The 21,652-nt window shown below is 39.0% G+C and overlaps 1 protein-coding gene across 1 annotated transcript in view; it reads right to left on the bottom strand.

Annotated features, from left to right (window-relative positions):
• LOC122794063 (F-box only protein 2-like) overlaps nt 1-21,652 on the bottom strand; it is a 1,235,408-nt gene that overhangs the window by 63,252 nt on the left and 1,150,504 nt on the right. The gene's annotated exons all lie outside the window — the stretch shown is intronic.

Genomic DNA, 21,652 nt, shown 5'->3' with positions numbered 1-21,652 from the left:
ATGGAGTAATTTAAGAGTGAGCATTACTTATTTGAATGAGGTGCATCTAATATGTAGTATTCGGAGGAAGAACTGGCATCTTCTAACAATGGATGAAAGACATAGAATTATTAAGTGAAATGCCACATTTTTGCTTTAAGAATAATTGTTCTCTTAAGAGAATGCTATGCTATATAAACCACTTGGAAAAGCTATAAAGAAATCTGAGAGAATAGGGACATTTCTGTTGAAGTCTTTTTTTCCAACATCTTTATTAAATTTCCAAATATTACAAAGATAATCTTACATTTATATAAATGAAAAACATACAAAATGGTATATATCACTTTAGTTGCAAACAGTTTACATCACAGACACCATTGAAACAACTGTAGTTGTAAACATTATAAATCACTTATAAACCTTTCACTCATTGCCAGTTACGCATTATACAGCTCATTCAAATCCTGCCTCTTAAACCTTGTTCCTGCTCTGCATATACTGTTCCCACAATTCCCATTTTTTTCTATGTAGTTTGCTCCTTCCCTTTTCCAAAGATCTCAATTCTAGTTGCTTTATCTCTGTTACTATATTCACTACATCTAGTAAAATTGGTCTAGACTTTGATTTCCATTTTCTACTAATTGCTTTTTTGGCAGCCACCATAATTAGACTCAACAAAGTTTTGCTATGTCTAGGCAATTCCGATTCTGTAGCATAACTCAAAAAAAATCATCTCCCCAGTCAGTCCAATCCACTCACCCAGGATCTCCAACAGAGCGGTCTCCAGGGAATCCCAAAAGTCTGCCAGCTCATCACACCTCCAAAAAATATGTTCTCAGCTACCTCTTTCGTGCACGTCATATCTCCATTTGCTATCCATCTGAGGAAAAATTCTTTGGAGTCTACTTGGGATATAAAAATACCTATGCAAATATTTCCAGGCAAAGATCCCAAATCTTCTAGACTCTGTTGCATATTTGGGAGATATACATATATCCCCCATTGTCCCTTTGTGAATTGCTTATCCAATCTCTCTTCCCAATCCTTTCTAAGCTCCTCTGATTGATTCTTATAATCATCATGTAGTACTTTATATGCTTTACTAATTATTCCTTTTTAAAGGCAGCTTCTGTTCTAGATTCTACTAAAAACTCTACCAGTGCTGGTCTTTCATTTAGGAGCCCCCTATTTATTTCCCTTTGCCTAGACTCTGATATCAATCCTTGAAACAGAAGGCAATCTCTAACCTGCAGTCCAAATACATTTTTTGCCTCTTCCCATTCTATTACCTTTCCTTTTCTAGTTATTTGTTCCCAATACCTTGGTTCCTTTGCATGTTTTCGCCAATAAATTCCAGCCCCCTCTTGCCTATTGTCTGTATCCTTGACCATAATCAACCCTATCGGCAAAATCTCTTTTCTCCATTCTTGTGCTGGTTTGGTTCTTAGAATACTCCCTGCTACTTTATGAATATAATACTCTGTATGATTTTGGTTGTTCTCCTTAAGAGTCTGCATCCAAAATCCCAAACTCTCCTTATTTCTTGAGCTTCCTCCCTGAGTCAGCATCATCCCTTTCCACTTCAAATTATAGTTTTCTGCCTGTGTTGCTCTAAAATATCCCCTCAAATTAGGTAATCCTAGTCCACCTTGTTCTATATGTAGAATCAGCTTATCCCACTTGACCCTTGCTGTCTTCCCTTCCCAGATAAAATCCTTCAACTCTTTTTAATTGCTATCTACAAATTCTCCGGTTGATAAAGGTATGCCCGACCTGTGTATAAGACTAAAGGGAATAAAAACATTTTAATGGCCTGTTGCTTAGTATCCATATCCATATAATAAAACTTCCAGTTTCTCAATTTTTGTATTATCTTCTGTTTAGTCTCTTCCCACATATACTTAGCCGCCAGCACAGAGTCATTTCTAATCCATACTCCTAAATACTTCATTTTATCATGTCCCCATAAATATGGACATTGTTGGACCAATTTGTGTGTGGGCACATAATTTACTGCTACTGCCTTTGTTTTAGCTTCATTAATTTTGTATCTTGAGAAGATCTGAAACTGTCTTAAAATGTTCCACAACACTGTAATGTCCCTTTCTGGTTTTGTCACGTATAAAATAATATCATCTGCAAATAGAGCCAGCTTTTCCTGACTACCATACCAATTATATCCTTGAATTTCTGAGTCCCTTATTTCTTTGCCAGTGGTTCTAAATATAATGCAAACAACAAAAGGGAATGTGGACAACCCTGCCTGGTTCCTCTACTCAGAAATTACCAGAGAGGACCCCACCCACTTTAATTCACGCCTCTGATCCCTCATATAGTCTTCTAATCAACCTTATAATTATATCAGGGGAAAGCAAATGCTTCCATTGTCCTGCTCATGAAGTCTCAGTCTACTCTGTCAAATGCATTCCCTGCATCAAGACCCACCATTAAAAGTGGTACTGTCTTACATTCTGCTTCCCTCTGGATCATCAATGTTCTGTTAATATTGTCAGATGCTTGCCTTCCCTCCACAAAACCACACTGATCCATATCAATCAGTTTTGGTATCACTTTGCCATTCTTTTAGCCATTATAGACAAACACTTTATAATCATGGTTTAGTATTGAAATGTGTCTGTATGAAGCTGGATCCGATGGATCTTTACCCTCTTTAGGTATTACCATTACCACTGCCTTCTTCTAGGATGCTGGAACTTCTCCTCCTCTCAAAATACCATTAAACAAAACCTTCCAGATCTTTATTAGTTTTTTCCCTCCTAACTTCCAAACATCCACAAGAACGCCATCTATTCCTCGGGACTTTCCTGTAGATTGGTTATACATAGCCATTTTTATCTCATCACTTCCTATCCTGTTAGTAATTGAGCCTCATCTACTCTAAATTTGGCATGTTTAATTATTCCACAAACATTTCCATTTGTACCTTTTCTTGATTTCCATATGTCTCTCATTTATACAAATTTTCATAAAACTTCCAAAATATTTCTAATACTGCTACAGTGTCTCTTGTGATCTTCCTTGTTATAGGCTGCCTAAGCTTGGTGACTTCCATTTCTACTTTTTGTTGCCTGAGTTGTTGTGCTCTAGAATTAGTATAAAAACAGTTGCTTAACAGCAATCTATCTAAACTCATGCATATTATCGGGGTAATCCCTTATTTTCTGTTTAGCATTCTGCAGTTGCTCCTTTTCTTGTTCTGAGAGATTCCCCCTATTTTGCAATACATTTGTCAATCCCTCTAAATAATTCTTGTTACTGTTTAGCCATATCTCCTTTTCTTTTATTTCCAACCAAGTTTTAAACTCCACTTTCATTTTATCCCACTCCTTAGCTATGTTTTCAGAAGACAAATTTGTCTTCTCTAGTTGCTCCTGAATTAATTCCACAACCCATTCCTTAAATCCCTCTCTTTTCAACCAGTAGGTGGTGAAGCACCAGTGTCTCATTTTCATTTCATTATGTTGCATTTTTATTTTAGTTATTATTGGTGCATGATCTGAAATAGTTATTGGGTGCGTTTTAAGATATGCAATCAAATGCGCATGTTTCTGTGAGATATAAAATCTATCTAGCCTAGTCCAGTTTTTGTATCTCGGTGAGTAAAATGTAAATTCACTCCGAACTCCTAGTATTGAATTCACATCTTCCATGCTAAACATTTTCATAAATTTCGTCAAAAACTACCCTCCCTTGTTATATTATCCCTTCTAGGCCCCCCAGACATATCTTCACTGTTGTAAACCAAATTTCAGTCTCCACCTATAAGTAATACTCCTTGCTGAAAGCTGATTATTTCTCCCAAATTTTTCTAAAGCTCCATTTTAGCAGTTTTAGGAGGGATGTAAATGCATGCCAGTGTAATCCTCCTACCTAGCCAGTAGCTCCTTTGTACTATGCATCTTCCATTATCTTTTTTTCCTCTTCTATCACTTTTGGAGGTCCTCTAACAATTAATATAAGTACTCCTCTTTTCCTCTGCCCCAAATATTCTGCTGAATAACCATTATGAAAACCATTCTCAACCAAATTCACATGTTCAGTTCTTTCCAGGTGCGTCTCCTGTAGCACAGCTATTTGGACTCTACATTTTTTAATATAGTTCACTACTCTTTCTTTTTTATATTTATCTGCAAGACCATTTAGATTGAAAGACATTACAGAAAGCATCATTTTCTTATATAGTTATTATTACCACCTTTTATATATAACTGCTCTTTTGCTAAATGTCTAGTTCCAACTTTATGTTGCATGTATACACTGTTCGGCAGGTTGTTCTTTCACACAGTTGCTGCATGTCATATCCAATTGGGCCTATGTCACATCATACATAGCTTTGTTTTTTCGAAAGCTCTCAATCCCAAAACCTATGAACTTTACAATAACACACAAAACTATGTACATCTTAAAACATTGAAGTTTTTGCTTCCTAATAAGAACATAAGTTCTAAGTTGACAGTTAATTTCCGAGCAAGTCTTGTAATATGTGTAAGCAGTAACAGTAGTTTTATATATCTGACAAAGAAACAGTGCTATAGATTTAATTTCTACGCTGATTGCAAGAATGGTAACTTGATCTATTTAGCAATATGCACGTTATGTGGAAGTTTTTATGTTGGCAAAACAAATCAAGACTTTAAAAGATCACATTTGTGAGCATATACATGACACTGGGAGAGGTGATTCAAAGAATGCTGTTTTTAAACATGTTTTAGCAACTAACAAAGACTCCTTTGAATTTTAGTTCTTCAGCCATTTGATTCAACATTACAGGTGGGGATATCAGAACTAAAACTGAATGATTGGAACTTAAATGTATCCTGGAATTGCAGGCTGAAAGGGGCATGGGCTTAAATGAGTCTGTGCCTTTAAAACTGGTCTTAAAATCACGTGCTTTGACTTGTTGAATTTGATAGCTTTGCAACTGTTACAATTTATGGTCTGATGAAGCAAGGAGTTGTTGCCGTGAAAGCCCTTACTTTGTCTTATTCTGTTTTATTTTGACTTGAATAAATAGTTTGATTTATATACCTCTGCCTTGTCGGCTGGTTGTTCATTTTTACTTCGATATTATTTGTGTCTGACCAGCTCCATCAGTTACGTTGTTTTTTTAATACTATTAAGACAGGAGGACATGAGATAAAAACAGTGTTGTACAATCAATCTGCAGGAAAGTGTCCAAGGACAGATGGTACTCCTGTGAAGTTAGGAGGAAAGAAAGTGATACAAGATCTGGAAGGTTTTGTTTAACAGTATGTTAAAAGGAGAGGAAGTACCAACATCTTGGAAGAAAACTGTGGTTACTGTAATACCTGAAGATGGTAAAGACTCATCAGACCCAGCTCCATATAGACCCATTTCAGTTTTAAACCATGACTATAAAGTGTTTATACTAGCTAAAAGAATGGCAAAGATGTTGACATAATTGATAGATATGGATGAATGTGGTTTTGTGGAGGGAGGCAAGCATTTGACAACATTAATAGAACAATTCTGATCTAGAAGAGAAGCAGAATATTAAGAAAATATCACTATTGGTGGGTCTTGATGCAGAGAAAGCATTCAACATAGTAAGCTGGGATTTCACAAGTAGGGCAATGGAAGCATTTGCATTCCCAGATACAGTAATAAGTTTAATAAGGATGTTATATTGAAAGATCAGAGGCAAGTATTAAAGTGGGAGGGTTCCTTTATAATTACTTGTGTGAAAAGAGGAACCAGGCAGGGGTGTCAGATTCCCCTTTATTTGCTTTGTATTCACAGCTACTGGCAAAGACAGAAAGTAAGCGACTCAGAAATTCAAGGATATAACTGGTATGGTAATCAAGAAAAATTGGCTTTATTTCATAGGTTAGTTCATAGATTATTGCAGATGATACAATTTTGTAAATCCAGAGGAGGACATCTCAGTGTTGTGGAACACTGAGACAGATTCAAGTCTTTTCAGGATATACAATTCGACAAAATTAATGAAGATAAAAGAAAGGTTATAGCTGTAAATTATCTGTGAAGGGAAGAGGCCAAGAGTTAAGTGTGACAAGTTGAACCTTCCAATAGAATAAATTGGTTTGGGATTAACTGATTAGAAGGGATATTTTAAAGCTATACAGTTAAGGCTTATACACCTAAGACAAGCAGGAGGTTATAAATTCAAAGCTGAAAGGGATTATGAAGCAGTGGAGGGGGGGATTCAAGAAATAAAGACAGAGTAGGGCTTTGGATGCAGATCCTTAACAAAAATAACAGCAATACAAAATATTATATTCATAAAGTAGCAGAAATGATTCAAGAACCAGGCCAACACAAGAAAGGAGATTTTCCCAACAGGGTTGACTGCAAGTAGGGGTACAGAGAATAGGCAGGAGGAGACTTGTTATTTATTAGAGAAAACTGGCAAAGAAACCAAGGTATCGGCAGCAAATAACTAGAGAGGGAAAGGTAATAGAAGGGGACGAGGCCGAGAAGATGTTTGGAGTGCAGACTATAAATGGTCTTCCTTGTCAGGGAATTGATATCAGAGTATAGCCAAAGAGAAAAGAATAGAGGAATCCTAAGTGAAAGACTTGCTTTGGTAGAGTTTTTAGTTGAATCTAGAACAGAAGCTGCTGTTAAAAAAGGGAAAATTAGTAGGGCATATAAGATAATGAATAATATCTACAACAATCAGAGAAGGTTAAAAAGACTGTATAAGCAAATTACAGGGGAACAATGGGATGACATATGCATGTTCTCCAAGTACGCAACACAGTTCAGAAGGTTTAGGATTTTTCCTTGCAAAGGTGTGCATAAATATTTTTTAACCCAAGCAGACTTCAAAGAATTTTTCCTCAAGAAGATGATAAATGTTGGGAGGTGTGACTGGGAAGAAAATGGTAACTGGGAACATTTATTTTGGGAGTGTAATGAGTTGACGATTTTCAAAAAATCCCTAAAGAGTACTCTGTCAGAAGTACTGGGTGAACAAATGAGTGTAACTAAGCAAATGATTCTTTTGAGTTGGGACACAGTATTTGAATTACATAGACACAGTAAGGCCTTGTTAAGTTTAATTCTGATGGCTGCCACAGAAGCAATTATTAGAAAATGGAAATCAAAGTCTAAAACAATATTCAGTAGAGAACTGGAAGTGGAATCTTTATAAAAGGGAGGAAGCAAATTATATAGAAATAAATGGAAATTGAGGGAACAATACACAGAATAATTTTCAGGAGGAAGAGAGGTTTAAGGGAAGCCAAAACCAAAACAGAGCGTCACAGTCCACAAGCGCATATAAATCCAGTCCTTTGGATGCAAAGACAACAATTTATTAAATAATCCACAAGATGCAACAAAAAAACAATAGAACGCTCTCACAACATTTTCGTCATCTACTTTGTCAATATACATACAATTAAAATATAGAACTGCTTATATATCCCACAGTTTCCCTCCAAAAGAACCAATCATTCAATTGTTCAATAAATACAACTAGTTTAGGCAATTGAACAGCATGAGTTACTTAAAATTCAGTGTAAAATGAATTGATGTATAGGTAGTGACTTTTTAATACAAAATAACTAAATAGCCATAGTTCAGGAATTTATTTTCTTTGGATAGTGAATATAGTGAAGTGTGTACAATCTTAATGCACAATAAGTAAGGTAAAATAAAATCATCATGAACATGGGAGAGCAACCATTCTAAAAGTAATGGCTCCATCTAGTGATCAAGTCACAAATAACAAGTCCATAAAATTTATATGTTTCAATACTTAAAATGCTTAAAATGTTGTTAAATGACTAATAAAATTTGTGTAAATAAATTGATAATAATAAAATTGGTTTCATTAATAAATATTGTTTAATAAATATTGTGAATAAATATTGTAAATAAATATTTAATGTTTAATAAATAGTTTTTAATAATTTTTAACAAACATAGTAGGTACAGCTATAATTTTGCAGCTCTTAGTTTTAATACTGGTTTAAGGGAAAGCATCTCGTTGAGTCCTGGGCTTTTTCCAGCGTCTAAAATCACTTGCCAGTATAATTCTCTATATTCTATCTGTGTTAACAACATTTTAAGCATTTTAAGTATTGAAACATATAAATTTTATGGACTTGTTATTTGTGACTTGATCACTAGATGGAGCCATTACTTTTAGAATGGTTGCTCTCCATGATGATTTTATTTTACCTTACTTATTGTGCATTAAGATTGTACACACTTCACTATATTCACTATCCAAAGAAAATAACACCCTGAACTATGGCTATTTAGTTATTTTGTATTAAAATGTCACTACCTATACATCAATTCATTTTACACTGAATTTTAAGTAACTCATGCTGTTCAATTGCCTAAACTAGTTGTATTTATTGAACAATTGAATGATTGGATCTTTTGGAGGGAAACTGTGGGATATATAAGCAGTTCTATATTTTAATTGTATGTATATTGACAAAGTAGATGACGAAAACGTTGTGAGAGCGTTCTATTGCTTTTTGTTGCATCTTGTGGATTATTTAATAAATTGTTGTCTTCGCATCCAAAGGACTGGATTTATATGCGCTTGTGGACTGTGACGCTCTGTTTTGGTTTTAGTTTATTTTGGCGCCACTTGCTCCTATTTTCACTTTTAGGTTTAAGGGAAGGCAGGAATTGAACACTAATGCTGGACCGATAGTTATAAAAAAAGAACATGTGATGTATAATTTACTGGGCAATTATACAAAGCTCGTGCCAGAAAAAAAAAACTCTCGAGCTAAGGTTCGACCCATACTGCCTCTCTTCCCATTACCTCAGATCGAGTTTGCCTATCAGTACCCTATAAAACCCCAGGACTAGTTCTGAACCTCCAGGATTGTCTTGGAGGGGGCAGGAGGGTGGGAAGTCAAGAATAAATGAAGATCGACTACTGGAATGTTATGGTAAGAACATAACTTCTTTATCTTGTATTGTCAATTTTCATTCATTCTTGACTGATGGGACAGAATCCCCAGCTACTTTAGATCCTGGGCAGCCCCAAGGAAAAATATTCCTGAGCACCATAGAGACAATGGTTGTTCTCCCCCTGGAGACCATGTCTAATTTATAATGAGTGATAAAGGTATGTGGAGTAGCCCAAGTTGCAGCTGCACATATGTCTTCCATAGAGGCTCTAGAATGGAAGACCACTGAAGTGGAAACAGATCTAGTAGAATGAGGTCTGATTGTAGATGACAGTTTGAGTTTATTTTTATCGTATATAAAGGTGATGCAATCTCTTAGCCATTTTGACTAAGTGACCTTTGAAACAGGTTTGCTCAATCTAGTACCTGAAAAGGACACAAATAGTTGGTCTGATTTTTCTAGAGAATTTTGTTCTAAGTAAAAATGTAATTGTCTGTGGATGTCCAGCAGGTGCAAACAGTATTCCCCTTTGTTGGTAAAACCAGGAAAGAATACTGGTAACTCAATGGACTGGTATGGTTGATAATGGACTCTGACACCACTTTAGGAAGTAAGGTGGGGTTTGTTCTGAGCAATACTCTTTCTCTGTGGAAGATGATGCAAGGATGATTCACACATAGGGCCTGTAATTCTGAAATTTTCCTAGCACGTGATAGTTACTAGGAATAGAGTTTTCCAAGATAAAAACTTGAAGTCACAGGCTTGAAAGGCTGTTGAACTAAACATTGTAAGACTAAGGTCAAATCCCATGGCGGTATAGGATCCTTGAAAAGGGGTTTTAAATGTAAAGCGCTTTTAAGAAAAACTTTGCAAAGACGATGAGACATCAATGAATGATCCTCAGAACTGTTGTGAACATTTGAAATGGCAGCTAAATGCACCTTAATTGTAGATATAGAGGCCCCTGTCTGAAATAAGGCAGCTAAGTATTCCAGGACCTTATCAACTGGTGCCAAGAAAGGATCAATGCCAATTCTAAATGCCCAAATTGAAAATCTTTTCCATTTGCTTAGTTAAAGTTTCCTGGTGGACGGTTTATGTGAAGCCAAATGTTCTGCAATGGAGAGGACAAATTATCTTTCCTGGCAATTAATGGAATTGGAGAAACCAAGCTGTCATCTTCAGATTTTGAAGACTGGGATGCACCATGCCCTGAAGGTTAGACAGCAGGTCTGAAGTTGGAGCCAGAGTCCATGGGTGATGAACCAGATGAGGCCAAAGAAAGGGAAACCAGGCTTCATGGAAACAATAAGGTGCAATGAGAATCACTTGGCTTCCAAACCGTTGGGCTTTCCTCAGAAACTGGGGGATGAGTAGAATTGGGGGAAAGGCATACAATAGTCCCAGGGGCCAATCAAGAAGAAGTGCATCTCTCGGGAACTCCTCGTGAGGGGGAATTAAGGCAAAGTAGCTGCTGCATTTGAGGTTTGTGGGAAAGGCAAACAGGTTGCAGCAAGGCTGATCCCCATCGATGAAAGATCCTAGTCGCTACGTTGGTATTGAGAGACCACTTGTGAGGCAGGAGAATACATCTGCTCAGTTTGTCTGCAATTATGTTGGGGTTCCCCGGGATATGCATTGCTATCAGAAAGCGGTTGGAAACAATTGCCCATTGCCAAACTCTTAGGGCTTCCTGACAAAGAAGATAGGATCTGGTTCCTCCCTTTTGTTGATATACCAGAGTACTGACATGTTGTCTGACTGGACTGCAATTGTCCCTGAAGGGAAGACAGACTGAAATGCTTGCAAAGCTAAAAGCACTGCCCTCAGTTCTAGAACACTGATGTGCAAATTGGTCTCCTGTGGGGATCATGTGCCTTGGACAATCTTTCCCAGAAAATGCCCCCCCCCCCCATCTGGGAAGCATCCACGGTCACTACGGCCTTAGGGTGAGGGGGGGAGAAGGGATGACTCTATAAATTCTCTTCTGGTTTCATCCACCAGGATAAATCCTTTTTGCAGCGATTTGTTATCAAGACTGGATGGGACATGGGGTGTGTTAGAAGTGACCACTGCCAACGCCAAAAGTCACTGAAGCAGCCTCATGTGGTACCTTGCTACGAATAAGAAGTTATGTACCTACCATAACATTCCATGTTAGTTGTCTTCTTCTCGCCTTCTTTCTTGCTGGTTGGGTTCAGAGCCATCACTCGGCCATCTTCAAAAGCTCGAGAGCTGCTTACTGGCTCGAGGCCCCCTCCTATATCCCATGATGCCTGGCGCTAGATACCCAGATCTCATTTGGTAACCTAACTACAGACATAATAATAATAATAATCATGATAATACAGTAACTGTAGCAGGATACAGGAAACTACTGGAGAGCCTAAGGAACTCTTCTCAGTCTACTAGGTCTACTCGGTCTACTAGGATAGGGGGATGGAGGGTGGGACGCAAGAAAGAAGGCGAGAAGAAGACAACTAACATGGAACATTATGGTAGATACATAACTTCTTAATGTTAAGTTGCCTATCTCGCCTTCACTCTTGCTGGTTGGGACAGCATCCCTAGCACCTCAATCCTGGGTGGCTCATCGGAACAGACTCTTCAGAACAGTGGAACCAAAATCAGCTCTGCTTCTGGAAGCCACATCCAGCTTATAATGTGAAAAGAAGGTATGTGGATTAGTCCAGGTAGCTGCCGCACAAATAGTTTCCATTGGCAATCTAGCCTGAAAAGCCACAGAAGTAGCTAAAGCTCTGGTGGAGTGACCTTTGGGTTTAGCAGGAAGGTCTTTATTTCTCAACTGATATATAAAGGTAATAGTAGAAGACAACCACCTAGATAAGGTGACTTTTGACACCAGTATGCCTTGTTTTCCTTCAGCGTAAGACAGGAACAACTGGTCTGATTTTCTGAATTGCTTGGTTCTATGCAAGTAAAAGCGTAATTGTCTATGGACGTCCAACTGATATAATTTGTATTCTGCCTTGTTGGAATAATTTGGAAATAACACGGGCAGTTCAATGGACTGATTCAAATTACAATCAGAAGTAACCTTTGGGAGAAAGGAAGGATTAGTCCGAAGGGAAACTCTATCATTGTGAAAAACTAGGTAAGGAGGACGAACACAAAGAGCCTGAAGTTCAGAAACTCTTCTGGCCGACGTAACTGCAACCAAAAGAAGGGTTTTCCAAGAAAGAAACTTCAAGGAACAAGAAGCTGTCGGTTCAAAGGGGGGCAGTATCAGGGAAGCTAAAATCAAATTCAGATCCCATGGAGGCGGGGGATCCCTTACTGGGGGCCTGTGTAGAGTGGTCCCCTTCAGAAAGGCTTTACAAAGCTTATGAGACATGATGCTTGAATCAGATAGGCCCGTATGAAAGTTTGAAATTGCAGCTAGTTGAACTCTAATCGTGGCAGAAGAGGATCCAGTTCTAAAAAGTTCTGCTAGAAAATCTAAAATATGGTGCACAGGGGCTGAAAAGAGATCTATATTCCTGTCCTCTGCCCATAAGGAAAAACATTTCCACTTACTAGCATAAGTCTTTCTAGTGGTCGACGTATGCGAGGATAAGATGATTTTACGCACCGAATGGGAGATGTTGGGAAGCCTGGCTAAAGTCGGAAGTGGAGAAACCAAGCAGTGAGCTGGAGAGATTGAAGAGATTAGTGCAGCCCACCCGAGTGATGGATCAGGAGATCTGGAATTGGGTCCAGGGTCCAGGGCTGCTCCAGAAGGTGATGATGCAGGAAGGGGAACCAAATTTGTCGAGGCCAGTAAGGGGCAATTAGGATCATCTTGCATCCCAGTGTGGTAGCTTTCTGAATTAGTTTGGGAATCAGGGGGAATGGAGGGAATGCATAAAGACGTCCCTGGGGCCAATCGTGAACTACAGCGTATCTGGGGAGGTGTCCGGGAAGAGGTAGGAGAGAGAAAAATTTGTCGCACTTGCTGTTGAAGGGGGTGGCAAAAAGGTTGCAGCAAGGCTGACCCCATTTGCGGAAGATTCTGTCTGCCACAGTCTGATTGAGAGACCACTCATGAGGCATGAGAATTGCTCTGCTCAACCTGTCTGCTATAACGTTGGACTTCCCAGGGATGTGCGCTGCTATCAGAAACCGTTGGGAAGAGATCGCCCACTGCCAAAGTCTGAGTGCTTCTCGACATAAGGGGTATGACTTGGTTCCGCCCTGCTTGTTGATGTACCATACCACTGACATATTGTCTATTTGAATTGCAATGGTCCCGGTGGGAAGAGAGTTCTGAAGAGCTTACAACGCTAAAAGCACGGCTCTCATCTCCAAGACATTGATATGCAGATGGTACTCGTGAGGCTGCCAGGTGTCTTGGACTGTTCTGCCCTGATAATGCCCCCCCCCCACCCGATCAGGGAGGCGTCTGTGGTCACCGTAGCTACTGGGGAACGAATGGTCTGCCCTGGTGTAATGATGGGGAAACCATCCACCAAACAAGTTGGTTTTTGCATGACTGTGTGATCATTATCCTGTGAGACACTGGGAGTTGCTGGAAAGACCATTGTGTGAATAGCATCCACTGAAGAATCCTCATATAAAAGCGTGCAAGGGGGACTAGTATTATAGCCGCTGCCATGAGACCCAATGTTTTTAGGACAAATCTGGCCTGAATCTTTTTGCATCCTAATAAGACCTGCACATGTCGTTGAATGGCTAACACTCTGTCTACTGGTAGAGTCGCTGACATGTCCTTTGTGTTTAAGTTTGCGCCTATAAAGGTGATAGATTGACAAGGCGATAATGCAGACTTTTCTAAATTTATTGTGATGCCTAGAGTGGAGCACGTTTGGATGGTGTAGTCTCTGGCTAGCAGCAGGTGATGCTTGGTGGTTGCAGTAAGGAGCCAGTCGTCTAAATATGGAAACACCTGGAATCCTTGCCGTTTCAAGTGAGCGGTGACTACTGCCAAACATTTGGTGAACACCCTGGGGGCTGTGGTGAGACCAAAGGGCAGCGCCCTGAACTGATAATGACTGGCTCCCAGCCGGAAGTGGAGGAATCTTCTGGAGTGTCTGTGCATTTTGATATGGTAGTACGCATCCTGAAGATTTATGGAGCACATCCAATTGTCCTGACCCAGAAAGGGTAAAATGGACTGTAGCGTGACCATCTGGAACTTCGTTCTTTGAACAGACCTGTTTAGTCTGCTAAGATCCAGAATGGGTCTCCAATCCCCTGCCTTTTTTTGGCACCAAAAAGAACCTTGAGTAAATTCTGGATCCTTGTTGGTCTGCTGGGACTGACTGCATGCCTCTTTTTCTTAGCAGTTTTGAAATTTCTTGAACTGCTTGATCCCTTAGATTGGGTGGAACATCTGGAAGGGATTTGTTGGGAATGTAGGGAGTGCGAAAGAAGGGGATTTTGTAGCCTTCGGATATGATAGAAAGTACCCATTTGTCTTTTGTTATACTTTGCCAGGCTTCTGGGTACAGCGATAATCTTCCCCCGACTGCCTCCGAAGGTGGACAGCCGGGCAGCACTTTAAGGATGCTGGAAGGGCTTGTCAGAGAAGGATTCTCTTTGGCCCTGATTTTGCGGACCCCCCCCCCACGCCCCTAGGGTGGCGTCTATTGTTGTTCCCTCCTCTGCCCCTGGAGGGGAACTCTCCACGTGTGTCAGGCACGGCTCTCTGGGATTTCTGGACCCACATCTTCCCACTCTTCTGACCCTTGGGATACGGTCTTGAAGGAGTGGAAAAACGGACTCCAACGGCAGAGAGAGTCTTGCCTTCCTGCTCACACCTGGTAAGGGTATCCTTCACCTGTGGTCCAAACAGAGGAACCAACAAAGGGGGTGTTGGTGAAAGACACCTTAAAGGGTTCCGCAAAGTTGCATAACTGCATCCAAGCGTGTCTCCTCAAAGCCACACCTGTGCCTGCTGCCCTACTCGCTCCATCGGCTGCATAAGAGATGAGACGCATGGAGGAGTTTACTACAGAATTTAGAGTCGCCAGCTAGGACGCAATCTTAGCCTAAGCCCCTGCAGTTGATGGATCTTGAAGGGTATCTCCTAACTCTTTAAGGAGATCCCTTTGAAGGTGGGTAAATGGCACAAATAGTTCAGAGACCTCATGGAAAAGGACACTGAGGAAAACATCCGCTTCCCATATCTGTCCATCGTCTTATATTCCTTATTAGGGGGATGGACAGATGAAGAAGTTTCAGCCAACTCCTTTTTAGTGGCCGCTGCTACCACCATGGCATCAATGGAACACCCTTGGTCAGAAATTGCTTGTCCTGAGGGCCGGTGATGAATTTTGTGGGCCTACGGGGAGCTGGTTCCATTGTGTCTGGAGCTGACCACACCTTTCGAGCCACCACTGACATCAGTGGATCGAAAGGCAGAGACACCCAGGAGGTGGAGGGTCGGGAACCAAATGTGTCCAGGAATACCAACTCATCCTCGGAAGGGTTAAGGGTAGTCCAGTTCCCCCTCTGCTTAAGGATTTTAAGGATGTCTGAGAAGGAGACGTCCTCAGAGGGGGATCTCTGGGACCCTTCCGACTCCTCCAAATCAGTATCTGAAGTGACAGACTCAGGGGAGTCAACATGCTTCCTCTTGCATTTTCTCTTTCGAGGGGGCTCCTCTGAATGAACAGGGGAGGCCTCGGAAGAGGAAGATACACCCAATGGGGTGCCCTGGTGCTCTTGTTCCCCACGCTTGGGGTCTGGAGGAGGGGCAAAGGCAGGAGCAGGCACCATGGGGAGAGGAGCCGATGAGGCCGACCGTGAGGCTGACTCAGATGCCAGCACACTCCTCATGACCTCAAAGGCACCCCTTCCCGATGCCATAGAAGGCTCCGGCTCCAAAGAGACCGGAATCCTTCCCGGCACTGAGAGGGACGGCTCCGAAGCCGATGTAGGAGCCGAACTCACCTGCGCTGAAGCTCCGAGAGGGAGAACGGGGTCGGACAAGGGGTCCGATGCCACTCGCCCCCTCAGAGCCGACGAGGGAGTCCCGGCACCCAGATCCCTCCAAGGATGGCACCATGTAAGAGATTGGAGCCGACGATGGCACCGAAATGGGAGGTATTGGTGCCGACGGACCCCCGGTTCCAGCCACATCATGCTCCGGCTCCGAACTCAAGGGATGAGTCGAAGGAGGAACTATTGGAGAAACAGGTACAGCCGAACCCTGGTGAGGGGGGGCTGGATATCATTTTTGCCAGGGCCTGCGACTTCAAAAGCCTGCTCACCACTCTCTCCAAATTATGGTCAGATAGCCTAGACGAACGAGAAGAGTGGGATCGATGATTCCGCTCAGAATGCAATAAGGGTGACCCTGGAGCCGAGTGTATCGACTCCAATGATGGTGACCTGGAGCGTTTCCGACTCCCTGACGGTTCCGACGGAAGAGTCAGAGCTGACTGAGAGATAGGTACTTCGGCTCCAGTCGGAGCCGAAGTTGACGTAGAGATAGGTACTTCGGTTCCAGCTGGAACCGAAGTTGAAGCAAAAGCCATACCCGGAGACGGCTCCAAGCTGGGAGTCGACGGCTTCGATGGCCTAGAAGGTTTCACTGACTGAGTCTTGGCCGGTGATCCTTCAGGTTTAAGCAAACCCCTCAGGATAAGCTTATTCCTACGCTCCTGCAGGACTCTTGGACTAAAGGCGTGACACACCGAGCAAGAGTCCTGCAGGTGTAGGGAGCCGAAGCAGTAGACACAAGAAGTGTGACCATCTGTAAGAGACATTTTCTGACAGCATGAGTCACACTTCTTGAATCCCGACACTTTTGTATCTTTAGACATTCCTGTAAAGGAAATCAAATACAAATAACAAGTAGAGTGGAGAGTAGGTAACTGAAAGAAAATACACACAATTCACACAAGTTACCACACCCTAACAGCACATACACACACTATAATAATATAAGACCTACAAGCTACCACAATTTATTAAAAAGAAAACTTTTGTCTACCTTAAAAATAAAACAATGATAAGCCTCTAACTAAAACGGCTTACTCTGAAAGGTAAATGGGGGTGGGGGAGGGAAAGGAAAAACTCTCCAAGGAGAAAATAAGTTTTGAAGGGGGGATAAACACTAACAAACTGCTATAGAATCTACTCTGAGCTATAACAATAAAAGTATACCTAACAAAGTACAAAAAAGTCCTAAATATAAGAACAAAGTGTAAATTACGACCTGAGCCAGTAAACGCAATCTCGTAGCAGAAGCGGCAAATGGGATCTGGGTATCTAGCGCCAGGCATCATGGGATATAGGAGGGGGCCTCAAGCCAGTAAGCAGCTCTCGAGCTTTAGAAGATGGCTGAGTCCCAACCAGCAAGAATGAAGGCGAGATAGACAACTTAACATCTAATGTTATTGTTGCAGCCATGGATCTGAGAAGTTGTAGTACCAAACGAGCAAGAACTTTGTCCTGGGAGAGGATCATCTGTAGTTGCAATCTCAGCTTTTTCAACCTGCAATAAGTAAGGGTGGCCAGACAGGATATCATGTTAATCTTGCTCCAATGAATTTGAGATTCTGCAGGGGAAACAGTTGTGATTTTAATTTGTTGACTGAAATGCCCAATTCTTCGGTAAGATGTAGAACGTAGTTTATGGCGTAAAGCAGCAGATGCCTGAAGGGGGTGGTGAGGAGCCAGTTGTCTAGATATGGGAACACTAGGAATCCCTGTAACCTCAAATGAGCTGCTACGACTGCCATATATTTCGTGAACACCCTGGGGGCTATGTTCCCAGCTGTAAGTGGAGATATTTTCTAGAGCACTTGTCCATCTTTATGTGGTAATACGCATCCTGAAGATCTATAGAGAACTAGAAAGGGAAGGATAGACTGAACTGTGACCATCTGGAATTTTGTCTGCTGTACAACTTTGTTTAATAGGCTGAGCTCCAAAACTGGTCTCCAGTCCCATGTCTATTTTGGCACTAAAAAGAATCTTGAATAGAATCTGGATCCTATCTGGTCTGGTGGGACTGCTTAGATGACTCTTTTGTGAAGCAGCTTTTGAACTTCTAGTGCAGCTAGATCCCTCTGACTGGTTGGAACATTGGAGATTTGCCTTTGGGGTTTGGGGAAAAGACGGAAGGGAATGCAGTAACCTCTGGTGATTATTTTCTGCATCCAAGAATCCAATGTTATTGTGAGCCGGGCTGAATGGTGCAGAGAAAATCTTCCCCGTACTGCTTTCAGCAGTAAGCAATCGGGTCTCTGTTCAGGAGCACTGGTAGGGTTGTCCAGAAAAGGAATCTCTGGAGCCCTTTTTATGTGGACCCCTTCTGCCACAGGAGGGGCATCTTCCAGAAGAGTTCCCCCCTCTGAAAAGGCCCTTGGATCTTCTTTTTTTTTTTCAAAACAGGTTTATTGTTTTAACATATAAGAGAAATATCATAACAATTTTATACAAGTAATTAAAAATAGGTATTATTATAATATTCAGCAAAACAACTAAAGTATTTACAAAGACATCCACTACAATCAGATCAATTAATTAAACTAAAATACCATGCTATTGAAATTAAAATTTTTTTAACAAATTTTGTAAATTATCCCATACAATATAATAAGATGTTTTTCTATTTGTTCTTGTCCTAATTGTGTTTATTTCCATATGGCACACTATATTCATAACAATTTTTAATTCATTGAACGAAGGAGGTGTATCTGAAATCCAATTTCTAGTTATTATTTTCCTAGCCACTGCTAGAATAGACCATAACAAGGGAAGCTTAACCTTTTTAACACTTTGAGGTACAGGTGTGTTGAATAATATAAGAGATTTAGAAATAATGAAATTATCTGTAAAAAAAGCTTGCAAAAATTCATTAATTGACTTCCAGTATTCTTTCAATTTTATACAGTCATAAAACATATCAGCCCAGTCAGCATAAATTTCTACATTACATCTCTTACATAAATTATCTTTATTATTTATTTTATTCATCATCAAAGGTGTATAAAAAGATCTATGTAAAAATTTCCATGTATAAAGTCTCCAGACAATGGAAGACATAGTTCTATAAACAGATTCCAATATATATTGTTTATCTTGTTGATTTGGTGGGTCCCCATTAATAGAAGTGAAATAATTCCAGTATGAATCTACACTGTAAAAAGTTTCTTGTCTGATAATTTTATGTATGTATGAAAGTTTACCTTTATCAGAAACTTTATGTTGTAAATTTAATATCAAGTAATCAATCAGTGTTGGAATAGATTCTTTAACTGTTATAGACATTAGATCTATTTTATTAATGAGATGTTGTCTAAAGGTCTGAACCTCTAACCAGCAAGTTTCTCTTGGATCAAATTCTTGTTTTAACAAATCTAGATTTTTAACTTTATTATCAGATATCAACTGATACCAGTACTTTAGATCATTATCTATAGCTAAATGAGTTCCTTCAGAAGTAGATGACAAAAGCATACCCTGAGTATACATTATAGGGAATACAATAAAATTCCATTCCCTATACTTAGGGTGCATGAATATAAAGTTACGATAACTAATAATAATATTTAATGGGTAACAAACCATATGTTTAGGTGTAATAGGTGAAGTACAAAATTCCTTTAGTAACCATAACATGGAGTTATTTACAATCATATTTTTATGTGTTAAGGAGATTTTCATGAAGTGCATACTAATTAGCTCCCAATAATCTTTCCATTTTGCGACATATGACTGATCTATTAATAAAGTAATAACTTTTACAATAGAAGAGATAGTATATAAATTAAAGTCTGGAAAATAAATACCCCTTGAGACCAGCTATTAGTATGTTTCTTTAATGCAATCCTAGGTCTATTAGGTGCCCATAGGAAATTTAACATTAGTGTATTCAGTTTCTTGATAATTATTTTTGTAGGTGGAAGTATTATTGATTGTATTAAGTATAAAATCTTGGGGAATATTATCATTTTAATAATTGTAAGTCTCTCCTCCATAGTAAAAACATATTATTCCAGGTATTAAAAGATTTTGTATATTAAGAAAACAGGTATTATAATTATTATATATAATAGATTTAATATCTTTAGATAGTATTATACCTAAATAAGTTATCTGACCTGAATTGGGTACATATTTAGTAAAATCACTAATGAGAATATTTTTCGTGTATATATAGGTAGTATTTTAGTTTTTCTTCATTGAATATTAAACCAGAAATACTTTTAAAATTCATCATGTTATAATAGAGACTGCATAGAAGAATTAGATCCTGCTGATGTAATTAGAACATCATCTGCAAAAGTTGAATTTTGGATGTCGATTTTCATCTATTTCAAAACCCTCTATGTCAGTACTGTTTCTGATCAAATTAGCCCAAGGCTCCATTACTAAAGTGAATAATAGTGGAGAAAGTGGACATCCTTGTTTTGTACCTTTAAGAATGGGTATTTTTGTGAAACATATGTTCCTACCTTAATATAAGCCAACGTTCCTTTGTATAAATGCTCAATTAGATTTACAAATGCATCTGAGAAGTTTGTGCACTTCATTAAGGTAAACAGATAGTCCCAACTTACTGAATCAAATGCTGAACTTATATCAAGACTAATAAGTGTTAAATCTTTCTTTTTCCTATTTGCAAAATCTATTAATGTTAAAGTTCTTCTTATATTATCAAAAGTATTTCTATTTACAATGAAGCCTGTCTGATCTATATCTATAATGCCGGGAATGATTGTCTTCAATCTATCAGCAAAGATACTCAAACATTTTATAATCAACATTAAGTAATGAGATGGGACGATATGAAGAACATCTAGTTGGATCTTTATTAGGTTTTAAAATTGGCAAAATAAATGTATATTGCCAAGATGGGGGGGGGGGTCATTAACTCAGTTTGGGCCAAAATAAAAACCTTATGTATTAATGAATATGTACTTTTAGAAAGGATTTTATATATCTCTGGTATAATACTATCATTACCCGGTGCTTTGTTTGATTTAAGCTTATTTATTTGTGTAATAACCTCTGTATATGAAATACTTTTGTCCAATAGTTTAATCTGTTGTTTATTAAGCTTTTTATTCATGTTTGTGGTTATAAACTCCTTTATTTTATCTTTAGGTTCCATGTTAATGTTATTATGGTTAATTTTGTGAAAGTGATTTCTAAATTCATCTAGTATTTCTGGTACACTAGAAACATTCTTCTTTTTCCTTAGAGAAAAGATTTCTTTGATATGGTTTTGTTTATTCAACCTTTTGTTTTATTTTTAAGTCTATGTAAGTATTTGGGGCTTATTGAATAAGACAAAAACTTGTATTTCTCTAAAGTTATTTTAACTTTATGAGTTAAAATTTCTTTGTATTTCTCATTTAGTTTGTTTATTTCTTCAATAACTTTCTTGTCCATAATATTTTCTTTATTATTATGTTTATAAGAGTCTAATTTACTTTGATTATCTAACAATTCCTTATCCCAAGATTTCCTTTTATTATTATACCATCTGGTACTTTGTCCATATAGATATGATTTTAAGGCATCCCAAACATAAACAATGGAGACTTCAGGAGTATTATTTATGTCTAAAAATGTTTTACTTCTGAAAGTATATATTCTTTATAGTCTTTTAGTTGAGTTAAGTATGCTGGTATCCTTTTGATCTGAACATTATGAGTATTTTTATCATGAATTCAAAACAATTGAATTATGATCAGATATAGGACATGAAATGATTTTGGAATTAATTAAATCTGTTACCATCTGGTTAGAAATAAAGACCCTATCTATTTTTGAATAAGTTTTGTATCTGTTAGAAAAA

This window comes from Protopterus annectens, chromosome 1.part0, assembly GCF_019279795.1.
Source record: "Protopterus annectens isolate FY-2018-M chromosome 1.part0, PAN1.0, whole genome shotgun sequence".
Lineage (NCBI taxonomy): Eukaryota > Metazoa > Chordata > Ceratodontiformes > Protopteridae > Protopterus > Protopterus annectens.
Note: the sequence above shows the minus strand (reverse complement) of the source record. Positions and strands in the feature narration are given on the sequence as shown.